Source organism: Epargyreus clarus, unplaced genomic scaffold (genome assembly GCF_041222505.1).
Source record: "Epargyreus clarus isolate Ecla_fem2 unplaced genomic scaffold, WU_Ecla_fem_2.2 ptg000007l, whole genome shotgun sequence".
NCBI classification, from domain to species: domain Eukaryota; kingdom Metazoa; phylum Arthropoda; class Insecta; order Lepidoptera; family Hesperiidae; genus Epargyreus; species Epargyreus clarus.
In genome coordinates, this window is record NW_027332215.1 from 8,175,709 (window position 1) to 8,189,438 (window position 13,730).

General features: G+C 31.1%; 1 protein-coding gene across 1 annotated transcript in view; it reads left to right on the forward strand.

Annotated features, from left to right (window-relative positions):
- Window positions 1–2,233: 2,233 nt before the first annotated feature.
- The window catches only part of alpha-Man-Ib (alpha-Mannosidase class I b), a 51,962-nt gene continuing 40,465 nt past the window's right edge, over window positions 2,234–13,730 (forward strand). Inside the window, exon 1 of the mRNA XM_073074503.1 lies at window positions 2,234–2,569. The gene's annotated coding sequence lies outside the window, so the exon portion shown is untranslated. The remainder of the gene's footprint in view (window positions 2,570–13,730) is intronic.

The window sequence follows — 13,730 nt, forward strand, 5'->3', positions numbered from 1 at the left end:
AATATAAACTTAAGTATTAAAATCGAAAAATTGACAGTGGTGACATTTTTTTTATTTTAATAAATTTATATTTTTCAAAAAGCAATGCAACAATGCACGTATCGCTATCGTAGCTTCGTAATTAACTTCGACAACTTGACGTCACTTGCCTGATACGAGGCATGTCATATGACCGACTATTTTCGCGCGACGTTCCGTCTAACATAACAGGTATATTTTTTGCTAATAAATATCCGATCTCGAAAAAAGTAACATTGAAAAAGGTTTCTTAAAAATTATTTTAAGTTATATTATCATTATGTTAAAGTAAAATAAACCGCCTATAATTCCGTTTTATTAAACAGCAATAATGAATATAAGTAAAATTCTGTATAAGCACAAGAGAATTAACAAACAAATGGCACTCCATTAAAAATGTTTCTGCCATTATATATAGCTGTAAAGAAACATTTTAATATTAGTTTCTTAAAAGCTTACAATTGCTTAAAACTGAAATATGTTTTTTTTATTGTCTTACATATTAATAACAAAGTTGTGCATCTGTTTCTAGCATTATATTATGGGAAACTTCTCAATGTTCTCAGCAATAAGGAAGAATAATTAAATACAAAATAAATTAAAAAAAAAATGTGAGCCGTCACGGGACGCATGGCAGATGTGAAACATCGACATTATTTTGTAAAAGTAATATGCAGAAAAGAACATATTGTGATAGGAACTAAATATGTCATAATGATAAAATAAAATATTACGTTTTTTTCCAGATAACGATGACTATTCATTGAATTCGATTGCGCATGGCGACGCGTCGCCACACCGTACACACTACTGCATATAGACGTCGGTCTTATTCATAAAAAATGCTTATAGAAGGTTTTAAGCACTCATTAGTTAAAGTGTTCAATAAGCTTATAAAACGTTCTATAAAATTGCTTATTCATAAACGTTCCATAAACCTTCTATAACTAATGTGTCGCTAAAATCAACTATAAATGAAAATGTTGCCATTATAGTGAAGTTCGGCGAACAAATTGACGAATATCCATAGATAAACATCATTAAATGACATTATTTCGTACTAAAAAAATATTCTGTCTTGACATTCTTGTCAATGGGTTGTCGATAAAACCAAATAACATGTCAGTGTCATTGTATTTGTAAATACCGCGAATTTAAAAATATTTTATTTGTTAAAATGGGATGTGAAGCAAAATTTGTTAAAAGATAAAGGAGTGAAAATTGGTTGGATATTAATGTTTTATGTAATATTGATATAATTATATAAAGTTAAATTCAATTAAGTTTCGTTTTGTAAACATTCGCAATATCTTATGGCAGTAAACCCTGTATTTCAGAAGGTGTACCAGGACCTCTGCGATCTAATTTACGATCATTACGTACGAGATCAATTATAAAATTTACTATCGATTTATTAAAGCGATAACGCTTCCTATAGTCAATAGTCTAATGAAAACAGATCACTGGTGCAATGTTCTTCGAAGGACGGTTTTCTAGATTTTTAATAATCTAAGCTTTGTAAAATTTGCATTGTAATTTAAAATAGTGATAGAATAATGTTATTTATCGGATATTAAAATAAATTATTTCAAGTTTGTATACAAAATGGACATTGACATAATTTATTAAAAACGTATTGTCAAATTAGGTTAGTAATCACGAATCAGCTGTTGAGAGTCGGCCATCTTTGCCTTATAGCACTGTTATAGTAGGGTTCTGGCCTCTATAAGTTATAGAAGGTTTATAGAACGGTTTAGTGCCTAAAATGCGTTTATGAATAACAGTTTTTGACAATCGTACTATAGCAACGTTATAAGTGTGCTATAACTTTTTATGAATAAGACCGTAAATATATATACCATCGTATAGCGTGGCGACGCGTCGCCACGGCATGCGTCGCCACGCCAGAAATCGGTTTTACGTGCGGGTATAGATGTTTCACATCAAAAACACAACAAATTGATTTAAAACGTAAATAAATGGATTTATAAATTCAATTCAATTACAAATAACTAATTACAACATATTGGATTTTATGTTTCAAAAGAGTTTGTTTGCTACTTTTCTAGAAAAACGTTGTATCATGTCAAAATCATTGATTAAATTTAAATACCTACGACAATTTTAAATACAGGCTTCATAACTATGTTAAATGACTCAATTTTCCAAAAATATGCTACTTGTCCAAAGTAATTTCTGTGGCAACACTGTTCTTAATCAGTGTCAGAACTGTCAGATCGGGTTCCAGAGTTTCCAGGTGCCAGATACCAGTCGATATTGCATCCCGGTCTCGAGTGCATATCTCGGGAAATCGCGTTCTGACTACGTGCTGTAAAGTCGGATACGAAATTACTCGAACTTTGCTTTGAGGTTCAAAGAAGAATTCTGAACTTTTATGTGTTATTTCTAGTTATCTGACGTTTGGTCCTTGTGTTTGGCGGTGTATTTTATAAATTTGTGGACGTGGAACAGTAAATTTCTTCTAAAAACTCAGTGAACAGTGCAAAAGTTCTTCGCGGCGTTCAAAGTTCGAAGTCACCTTTTTTGAATAGTAAGTACAAAATAAAGATGACTAATGTCTAACCGGGTTAAAATTGACTGTTTAGTTTGTTTTTATCTCTCGAGTTTCGCTTCCTTAATTAGTTCTAAAGAGTTATATGAATACTCCCGACTTGCTTTGTTTTTGTTTTCTTCCTACAAACTTTTAGTAAACATATTTTTATTTAAACATACAAGTGCTTTCCTTTTTCTTGGTTTTTAAACTTCTGTTAATTTATGATTTGATACCTCTTACACCATAATAGTTTATTTTTAACACGCTTTTATTAGCTTGGGTTGTACGTTTGTATGTATGTATGTAACAGTAAAGGAATCTTTGAGCCCGATTTTTATCCACTTTGAACGTTCAGTTTAATTCAAAATTTTAAAGAATTATCAAAAACCGATGACAATACACGATTTTAATAATTTTGTACCATTGTCCTTATCAACATCCTCAGGATTAACGATTTTCGAGGGGAGAGAAAGCGCCTTATGGAGCGTACAGGCAAAGTTACTAGATTGATTTTTAGCTATGAGAAATAATAATGTTATTTCCCTATAACTCAAATGTATTGAAACATATCTATAATGCCATCTTTTAGAATGATTTTTAGGATTCCGTACTAAAAGGATAAAACGAAACCCTCCGCTGTCTGTTCGTGAGTCACAGGGCTTTATCTCTTAAACCGTAATAGATAGACACTTGATTTTTTTACAGGCGAGAGAGCGCCTTATGGAGCGTACAGGCAAAGTTACTAGATTGATTTTTAGCTATGAAAAATAATAATGTTATTTCCCTATAGCTCAAATGTATTGAAACATATCTATAATACCATCTTTTAGAATGATTTTTAGGATTCCATACTCAAAGGATAAAACGAAACCCTCCGCTGTCTGTTCGTGAGTCACAGGGTTTTATCTCTTAAACCGTAATAGATAGACACTTGATTTTTTTACAGACGATGCATAATGATGGTCGCTATAACAACAAATACTAAAAATTAATAAAATAAATATAGTTCAAAAAACTAAAAAACATGCTTTTATGATAAAATCAACTAAAAAGTAAAATAATTTTCAATCTAGGAATCAATTAAGGAACAGTAATTTTTTTTTTCTGAAAACAATATTATTTACTATTTATAATAAATTAAACTATATACAAGTAATTAAATTATCTAAACATAACCATTTTAAATTAAAATGTAAATAATAACAAAATTAGACTTATAAAATAAAAATGTCGTCCAAAACCCTTTCTTGTGGCATAGTGCCCAGAACACTGGCAGCGTTTCCTCGCTGTATAGCGAGGCTAATTTTTTGTGCGAAATAGCTGCCAGCCCTCTGGTCACCGGAAGCGAGGATAAGTCTGTGGGACATATCTTTTACAATTTTTTTCATATCAGCCGACCACGGACCCAACGTCTCAGTTGCAAGCGCCGCAAATTCATAATCATTTATAATTGAAGAATATTTGCGGCGCTTGAGAAACTGAGCGCGGTCGGCTGCAGCCCCAGCACTACTACAGGTGTCATGTATGTAGGTTGGGGCTAGTGTGTCCACACATGTAACGTCCCACACCAGGGCACGACCTAATTTCCACGGCACCAGAGTTGCACCATCAGGTCTCTTGCCGTCGTCTCTGCACAAACCATTTGGCTCTAGTGAGGCTGGTACAGAGACGGTGACAAGAGCCCTATGGATTAAATCATTTAAGGTGCCGTGTCTATACAAACGGCCAGCGCTCCTGGAGCAGGACAGACCATGTCGGCCATACTTACCCACGCTTCGGCCACAAAGGCAACGATGAGGTTCACAAATCTTGGCACCAACCCGGAGACCCACTGAAATTCTCAGTGTCGAAGCATCCAGAATGGTGCCAAGATTTTGGGAGGGAAGAGCGTGTAACCAGTGGCCTGAGTCTTCTCCGGAAAATAGGAACAGTAAATTGTATAATTGTGGAAAAAGTGTGGGGTGCTTTTCGAAAATTAATAAGTGGAGAAATTTATAGAGAGGGGAAAATTATTTTCTACTTTTTAGTTGATTTTATCATAAAAGCGTGTTTTTTAGTTTTTTGAACTATATTTATTTTATTTGTAATTTTATTTCATTTTTTATTCTTAAAACTGTATTTATTGTATTTTAAAATTTAACTTGTTATATATACTTATAAAAATTCTTATTTGTAATATAGTAATTCACTATCTTTGTGTGTGCAGGTTTATGCACAGCTTTTAAAACAAATATTTATTAGTTTTGATCTCTAACATACACATAAAATTCAGAGGCATTTCTTATTCATTCAGAGGCATTTTTTATAGTCTTTAAACAAATCAATTTAATATTAACGGGTGAGTACGGGTTCCAAGTAGGTGAGCTATGTCATATTTATGGACTAGTGGCAGAAAAAACTATATTCTTAAAAAATCAAATAATAAACAAAATTAGGGCATGCTTATCAGTAGAACTTTCAGTTTAGAAATTTGAAATTGTTGATAATCAGTGTTCTGTATACGTAAAATACAGTATTGTGTATACACACATGCATAACCTTCATAAATAGTTTGGAAAAATAACAAACTGTTCAATTTTTGTCAGTCAAACTATGATGTATGTATAATATCTTTAATGTTGCTCCAAAAAAGGTAAAATGGCATAAATTAGGTTTCTCTTTTCATTTTGGCTCACATCCTCTTACATAAAAAATGATCAAGTTCCCATTTTTAATAATAGTCTTTAGATCATTGAATGATCATTATATTATGATAATTCTTGGATGTGAAATGATCATAGAATAAATTATGTTTTGTAATATGACGACCGTAAATTTGCTAAGGTTACAAAATTAAGCATGCAAGATTGGAAAAAAGAGATCAATAGAAAGTAGATATTTTAAGCGTTATTATTCATTATGAAAGACTATAATATTAAAAGTATTTAATTACAAAAACAATTTAAGAAGCACCAAAAGCTATTTTATAAACAAAATAGTGCAATTTGTCATATTATTTTATAGTAATCAATGTCTGAATGTAAAATGTATATGGAAAATATGATAATATAACAAATTATTCGGCAAATTGGGATTATTTCAACGTAGCAGTATCATTGTTAATAAATTTGACTTTTAGAGTTTGTTCGAAAAGATTTAATTCTGCTACCAATTTTAAAGTTACTCAAAAAAGCTTTCTACTTTTGGTATAAGGGATGACCACCATAACAGTTCAAAATCGAAATCAGTTCAGTCAGACAGATAGACAACAGAAAAAGATTACATTGGAGCAGAATTTTCATTAGAGAATATATAGATCTATAAGCCTCTATGCTTAATGTGTAAATATAACTAAAAAAAAATGTACACATACTCGAAGTCGCGCGCGGAGTCTTCAGACGATTACTGCAACGCCTGTGTTGCTAACGAATCTAGTCATGCACTGACATGTAGTATTTAGGTTTTTAACACGCTTTTATTAGCTTCAGACGTATGTATGTTGGTATGTTAGTATGTAACGGAATCTTTGAACATGATTTTAACCCCCTTCAAAACGTCGGATTAACTCGAAATTTGGCATACTTATTAAGGACCGATGACAATTCAATATTTTAAACATTAATAATTTTGTACCATTGTCCTTATCAACATCCTCAGGATTAACGATTTTCGAGGCGAGATTGTTCAAGCACCTTCAGCAAAGTTCATCGCAACTTTAGATTGCAAATAATTATTGCTACTCGTATTTAGTTTCAATAGGCGTAACTTTTATATCGTGATTTTTAGTTTAGAAAATAATAATGTTATTTCCCTATAACTCAAATGTTCTGAAACATATCTATAATGCCCTCTTGTAGAATGATTTTTAGGATTCCGTAATCAAAGGTTAAAACGAAACCCTCTGCGGTCTGTTCGTCTGTCGTTGGGCTTTATCTCTTAAATCGTACGAGATAGACACTTGATTTTTTTACAAACGCTGAATAATGGTGGTCGCTATAACGAGAAATACTAAAAATTAATAAATAATTATAGTTCAAAAAACTAAAAAAAACACGCTTTTATGATAAAATCAACTAAAAAGTAGAAAATAATTTTCAATCTAAGAATCAATTAAGGAACAGTAATAAATAGTATAATTGTGGAAAAAGTGTGGGGTGCTCCATTTATCAGGTTCGAAAAGCACCCCACACTTTTTCCACAATTATACTATTTACTGTTCCTTAATTGATTCTTAGATTGAAAATTATTTTCTACTTTTTAGTTGATTTTATCATAAAAGCGTGTTTTTTAGTTTTTTGAACTATAATTATTTGCAGTGAAATATCTTAAGTCTATGGTTTTTGATAAGTTCTATATCCATAAGCTTCAATGTCATTTTGTCTTAAGAAATCTACTAAGCTCAATTGTTTTTTTTTTCACAATATAAAGACAGAAAATGATATATGTAAACTATTTTTTTTTCGTACATAAAAAATTAAACGTATTTTCGTTATTTTGTAGAATATATATTATCTTATATATAAAATTCTCGTGTCACAATGTTAGTTACCGTACTCCTCCGAAACGGCTTTACCGATTTTCACCAAATTTTATATGCATATTCAGTAAATCTGAGACTCGGCAACTATCTATTTTTCATACCCCTAAGTAATAAGGGTTGTTCACCCTTAACATATTTTTTTTATATGGCAACACGGCGTTTGCCGGGTCAGCTAGTATTATGTAAAAACGACTAATAATCGTAATAATTATTCTATATGTAAACTCCGTCGTTCTTTTTGTCGTACACCTTATTAGGAGATTTCAATACGAAAGAAGTTTTTTAATCAAAGCAGATAAAATAGCTACTTTACGAATTTAATCAAAAACATATTCGTTTTAAATATGTAAAGAATTTACGTTGGCCGTAAACGATGTTCTAAAGCGAATAGCTGAAATACCTAACTGCAAGAATTTTATATTGTAGGTACGTATCCGTTTTGAAGAGTTCGAAAATAATTCGTATTGAAAAATATCTTAAGGAATCAAAACGATTCTTCGAATGTCGTTTTAAACAACATATTTAGTGTAAACATCGATGTTTGCTACAACAAATATATTATTTTATCTTATATATTACCGAGTTAGAAATATGTACAATTTGTTTATCTAAAGCTGCAATCAAATCTCAAAACTAGAAACCATCCTTACTCTCATAGATGAAAGGAAACTCAAAGCTTTAGTCTGCTTGGTCGAGTCACTACCGAGAAACGTGTAATCAAATAACCCGTATCTTTAATTACCACTGCAATTGGCTACTTGACACTTTTTGGGAAACTGTTTTAATGAATTCATATACGTATTATATATGCCTTTCATTGATCATTTTTTTCGAAAAAAGGGCTATTTATTATTAAAAAACATATTTTTATTACGGTAAACGGAACGTTACGCCAAAACAGGCGGTCAAGTGTCATGTCATTTCGTAACGTGACGTCAACACATTGAAAATATAGAAATAAACTTCGACGCTACACATACTTCAGGGGAAATCTTGGGAATTATTTAACTTTTATTAGTACAATTGCAAGAATGTCAAATTACAAGGCGTGTGCAGTGACGATGTGTACAAGTACGATCGCTAAATATCCTAACAAATTTGGTTATACAAGTTCCTAAACCCAAATCTCATAAACGTTAAAGAACTTGCAGATTCTTATATGTTTAAATCCTCTGTTTGCAAGCAATGACATTTTATACTATTTATGTAAGAGAAGTATTATTGAGAAAAAGGAATAAATTTAGTAACTCTCGAGTGATTCGTCAATTCCAAATCATTGGAACGGGGCGTAATCAAAACAAAACAGCAAGTGGAAGTATTCATATATTTAATATAATATATAGATGTCTATGATAAGAATAGAATTATAAGACGTCTATGAGAATTCTATTTTAAGGGCCCATTCTGTAATTCATAGGACACAATTAAAATAATTCATGACTGTGTTATTATTGCTTGTGCATGTGCACTGATTAACTTACAGGACTGTATAATTAAAAATACATGATTTGCTAATATTAGTCTTTTATTTGTTTATTTGGTTTATATGGTTCTATTGAGTACACACAGTAGAACTTTGTATATATTTATCGTCATATGTTACTGTTACAATAATTACTACAGATCACCTCAAAGCATTCTGAAGCTGTTATTTCCTACGTTTATATCGAAGTTCTTGCTAAGCTGAATTTGTGTGCTGCTTGCGTTAATGCTTTTTTTAATTCCTAAAATTATTTTCTGTAACAACTGAATATATTTTTTTATCACTGATATTTCATAATTAAATCTGTAGTTCAATAACAGCAACTGTATGGTAGTTTTCCTTTCTTCATATTTTTGGGTAGTTTATGCAAGTAAAGAACTACTGTTTATACACTTTCGAAACTTTTGGTTCCTCACTTCTTCTACAACTCCACATTAAAAATGCTACTGCATATTTGCAGCATCCTTGGGAGGCAGGACAGTCATCCCATTTAATACTTTCCTTTTCATATACAATCATAGACACTGTGCATGACATTTGATGTACCTTGTGTTCAGGACAACTTTTACTTTTCATGAAACACAAGCTTGCCTTCTTAAACTGCACATACCCTATAGCGTCGTCACTATAATGCTGTCGCGAGGATCTGAAATTATAAATACAACCAATAAATAACCTTAAAGCATTTCACATAAGAATATAAGTATAGTTTAAAAAAGCTTGATAATCACTTAAACACAACCTTTCTTCTATCGGAAGTCGGCTAAGAAATGTTTTAACTGTCCGAAATGATTAAATGTAATGAATATTTTACTTACGTTGTTTATTTGTGATTTCCATAGGTTATTTCGCGGAAGTTTCTGTATTCATTTTTATGCAGTATGCAGATACACGCTATCAACTTTAATACAGTGTGGATTTATATCGGTTCACAACATAAATTCAACCAACTCTAACAGCAAACGATATAATTATTATTCGTCTTGTTTATTATGCGTGTGGTGACGTCACATGACATTTCAAGCAGCACCGTCCCCGTTTTGGAATTTACAACCCACAGATAAAAAATCGAAAATTTCTTTTTAGAAATAAAAATACTTAGAGTGTATTAAAAATTAAACTAAATATTGCATAATTTATGTTTACTTATAAGCTATCATATCGATCATATTTCATATTTTATTGTTATTAGTGTCAAGTACCCAATTCAATGTTACACCTATTGTTCTCTTTTTGTTATAGTTATACGACTCATCTTTGGTCTTTGTCAAAATGATTGGAGTAGTGGTCATGAGTAAATAATCATCCGTAGATACCCAAAAATCGCATGAGGAAATAATAGCGTAAATATTTAAATGTGTTCTTTAAAAACAGTAACAATGAATATTATTATGTCGATCGTTTACTGAATTTTGTCGGTTTTTTAGGATTGTCACTGGTTCGAAAATACATAGTGTTGTATTTGCTATATAATGCTATTTTAGTCAGTTGTACTATAAATTGTAGAAAAATCTTTATACATATATTTCTTATGTGCGTGTGTATGTCACTGAACTCCTCCTAAACGACTGGACTGATTTTGATGAAATTTGTTGTGTGTGTTCAAGGGGACTTGAGAAAGGTTTAGATTCACAATTTAGTCCGTGGGGAAAGGTTTTTTTTTAATTAATTTTTAATTCGTAAGTAGTTGTTGATTTTGGAATGTTTCACATTGGATTCGACAGTCTTCGCTACCATCGCAGTTTCAAATATTAAATAATAATCTATTTTAATGATAGTTTTTCCTAACAGTTCGCGCTGCGATCGAATTGAAAAAAAAATTTTGTTATCATTGAGTTATTTTTGAACACGTGCTGAATCAATATCTTATTCTTATATATATAAAGTTTTGAAAATCCAAAAGTGCACGACTCATAATGCTCATTTAATTATGAAATATAAAAAAAAAAACTTAAGTCGTTCAAAATTAATTGCCGAAAAAACAGCTGTAGTAGGAAGAAGGTACTGCACAAGCGCCCCTGGTGGAATAAATCTACATAATATCTATAGATATACGAGTACAGTCTTGTAGTTTTCGTTTTTTATTAATTGCAATTAAACGACACTGAATTAATTAATCATTCGCATTCAGTGACCTACAATCGTCGATTAGAATTTAAAAAAAAAAATTAACTCAAATGATGGATTTTTTCACAAGTTACAGTGTTTTCAGGTTTCACACATGACGGACAGGAAAATTTTTTGACCTATTTTGGTGTTTTTTTTCCAATTCTATTGCAGTAAATCAATTTTTAAAAAGTAAGGAATTAATCTCCATTAAATTATCTCGACAATAGTATGCAAAATATCTTGATTCCGTGAACTATCAAGGCTATAATAATAAAAATAGCCGCCAAAATGAAGCGAAAAAAATTTTTCGATCGTAAAGCAGTCTCTGATGCTTCGCATCATGAGTCGTGCAATAAAAGAAAGTCGTGTTAGTTACACTATTTATAACTCAAGAATGGCTGAACCGAGTTGGCTGAAATTTGGTGGAGAGGTAGCTTAGAACCAGGAAAAGGACATAGGATACTTATTATCCCGTTCGACCGCGTTTCCGTGAATAAATAAGGGTTGAAAGTTTATAATAAAGTCCCCCTGTTTTGATGCAAAACTATATGAAAATTGGTATTTGGTATTTCGATAGAAAATAATTAATTAAATATCTATTTTACGATATTTGGAAAATCAACCCTTAAGTTGGTTAAATAGGGGTTGGTATTTTATTTTAAAATCTGTTAATTTGGAAGCAAAGACTAAAAATTTGCATTTGGCTTTAGAAGGCACTTCGTTTAGAAGTCGGCAGATTTTGAAGTCTATGAAAATTGGAATTTAGCTTTTTGATTGAAAATAATAGAACACATAGTTCACCGTTTTTCAAACCTTTTAAAATCAACCCTTAGGGTCGTTTAATCGGGTATGGAACTTTAATTTTATACCGTTAATTTGGAGCACTAAGAAAATTATCATAAGACATAATGAAGCATCTGAGTCACTGTTTTTTTTTTTTAGATCAACCCTTAAGACTGATATTAACGGCCTTTCTATTTACACACCTGTTTCAGCATTTTTAGCTATTCAACAATCAGCCCCATTAGAGTACTATAAGTTAAGAAAGTTTCTTTAAAAAAACCGTTATTGAAGTTGTAGGTACTTCTTTTCGAGTGCAGAGAGGTAGAGTGAATTTTATTTAATTGTATTTTTTATTTTCCTGTTCTCCTGTGGCTATTTCCTAACATTTACCAGTAGTTTATGGACATAAATTACACGAGTGAAACCACGGGGTACATATCTGTACCTATATTGTTGTTATCACTCATAATTAGGTGGTACGAAGTTCACCGGGTCATCTAGTAATTATATAAATAATTTGGTACCAAATGTTTTATGATCGTATTTTCAGAAAAATGGTCATCTGAAAATATAAAACACGTCTTATTAGTGTATATAACAGAAAAATATTATCTGGAAAATATAAAATATGTCTTCTTAGCGTATATTGTAGAAAAAGGCTACCAGACAAATGTATGTACTCATAGTCACATTAAAGTTAGTCGGCGAAAAGTAAATGATATAATTGCAGCAACACGTGGATTAATGCGAGGAGCAGTGTGAGGAGGAAGGTGTAGCCGCACCAATAGGAGTAATTTTATACAACTGTGAAATTCGCCCCCATGCACTCCCCCACCCAGATGCCCTCGAGCTGTTGCATGTGATTCTGTCATAAGTTATTCGAACGTTAGCGCGATCGGTCGTGTGAAAATACGCATATCATTTCGGCGCTGAGTGATCTCCCGTTTAAATTAAATAACATTTTTTGTGTATTGACTAGTTATTTTGAATATTTTAAACAACAATGCCCCGACGGCGGCGCAATCGTAATAAAGCAAGTAACATTTAAAATACTTTACTTTTATTATTCTTAGTCTTTATAAATACTGTGTTTGAATATTTTATGTTTTTTTTTATAATATTCTTCGACAATTACTTCTTTATTACTATTATTAATACTTAACTGTTTAATCACCTTTCACTAAACTAAAAATATTTTTACCTTTTCGTTAATAATCTGTCATGTAACCATGTATTTTTTCAAATGTTTTACCTTTGTTGAATACATCTGTGTAAAATTATATATTTAGATACTGCATAATATAGTAATATTTTATGCTTTTATATTTCTATGTGTATTCTACTTACTATTTTACAAATACCCAACAGTGCGCTTTCTCAGTAATATAGTCTATAAAATAGAATGAACAAGAATCTTCTGAAGGAATTTCTAAAGAGCTGATTTACAAGAATTTCACAAAGGAACAACATTTAATGAGAAATTTATTTTTATTGCAACTTTAATTTTCGTGGTATTATTCTCTCGATCACTACAACTATTGCATATTTTTCTTTAGCGTGCACAATAAAAATATATATATTTATGGAAAAAGTATTTCTCTTTAATTCATTTATCTGATTTCTATTTTTGGTACTCTTTTTTAATATTCCGAATATTGCTTTTCATATATGCGGTGATGCTATTTTACCACGCTTTTATTCGCTTTACCTGTATCACAGTACAAATATGTATAATGCTTATACTGTGCCTGTATGTATGCTCTTTGAACGTTTTAACTGTTATCTAATCTTTGAACCCGATTTTTACCAACTTGGCGAGGTCAGTATAATTCAAAATTTCGAATTTTGTTCCATTGTCCCTATCAGGATCAACAGGATTAACGATTTTCAAGGCGGTGTTCCAGCGCCTTAAATAAAGTTCATAGCGAAGTTACTGCACGATCGATTGCAACAATTATTAATTTGTAGTTTGATTGATTATAAAAGCGTGGTTTTTAGTTTGTTTTTGTAAATAATTTCTTGTATTTAATTTGATACGATGTCGGTACCTACTAGTCATTCTTGTTGATGGTATTACCATTATTAACCTATAGTATAAATATTTAACTACTTAAAATACTATTTTTTTTTAAATAACTCATATCAACGTAGATCTTTTAGCCTTTCAATTAGTTTTAATAAGATATACATTCTTGTTATCTTCGATTTGGTATCTATAAAATTATTAAATCGCTAAGTTTTATTTTAGTGGTTTATTCCTTGGA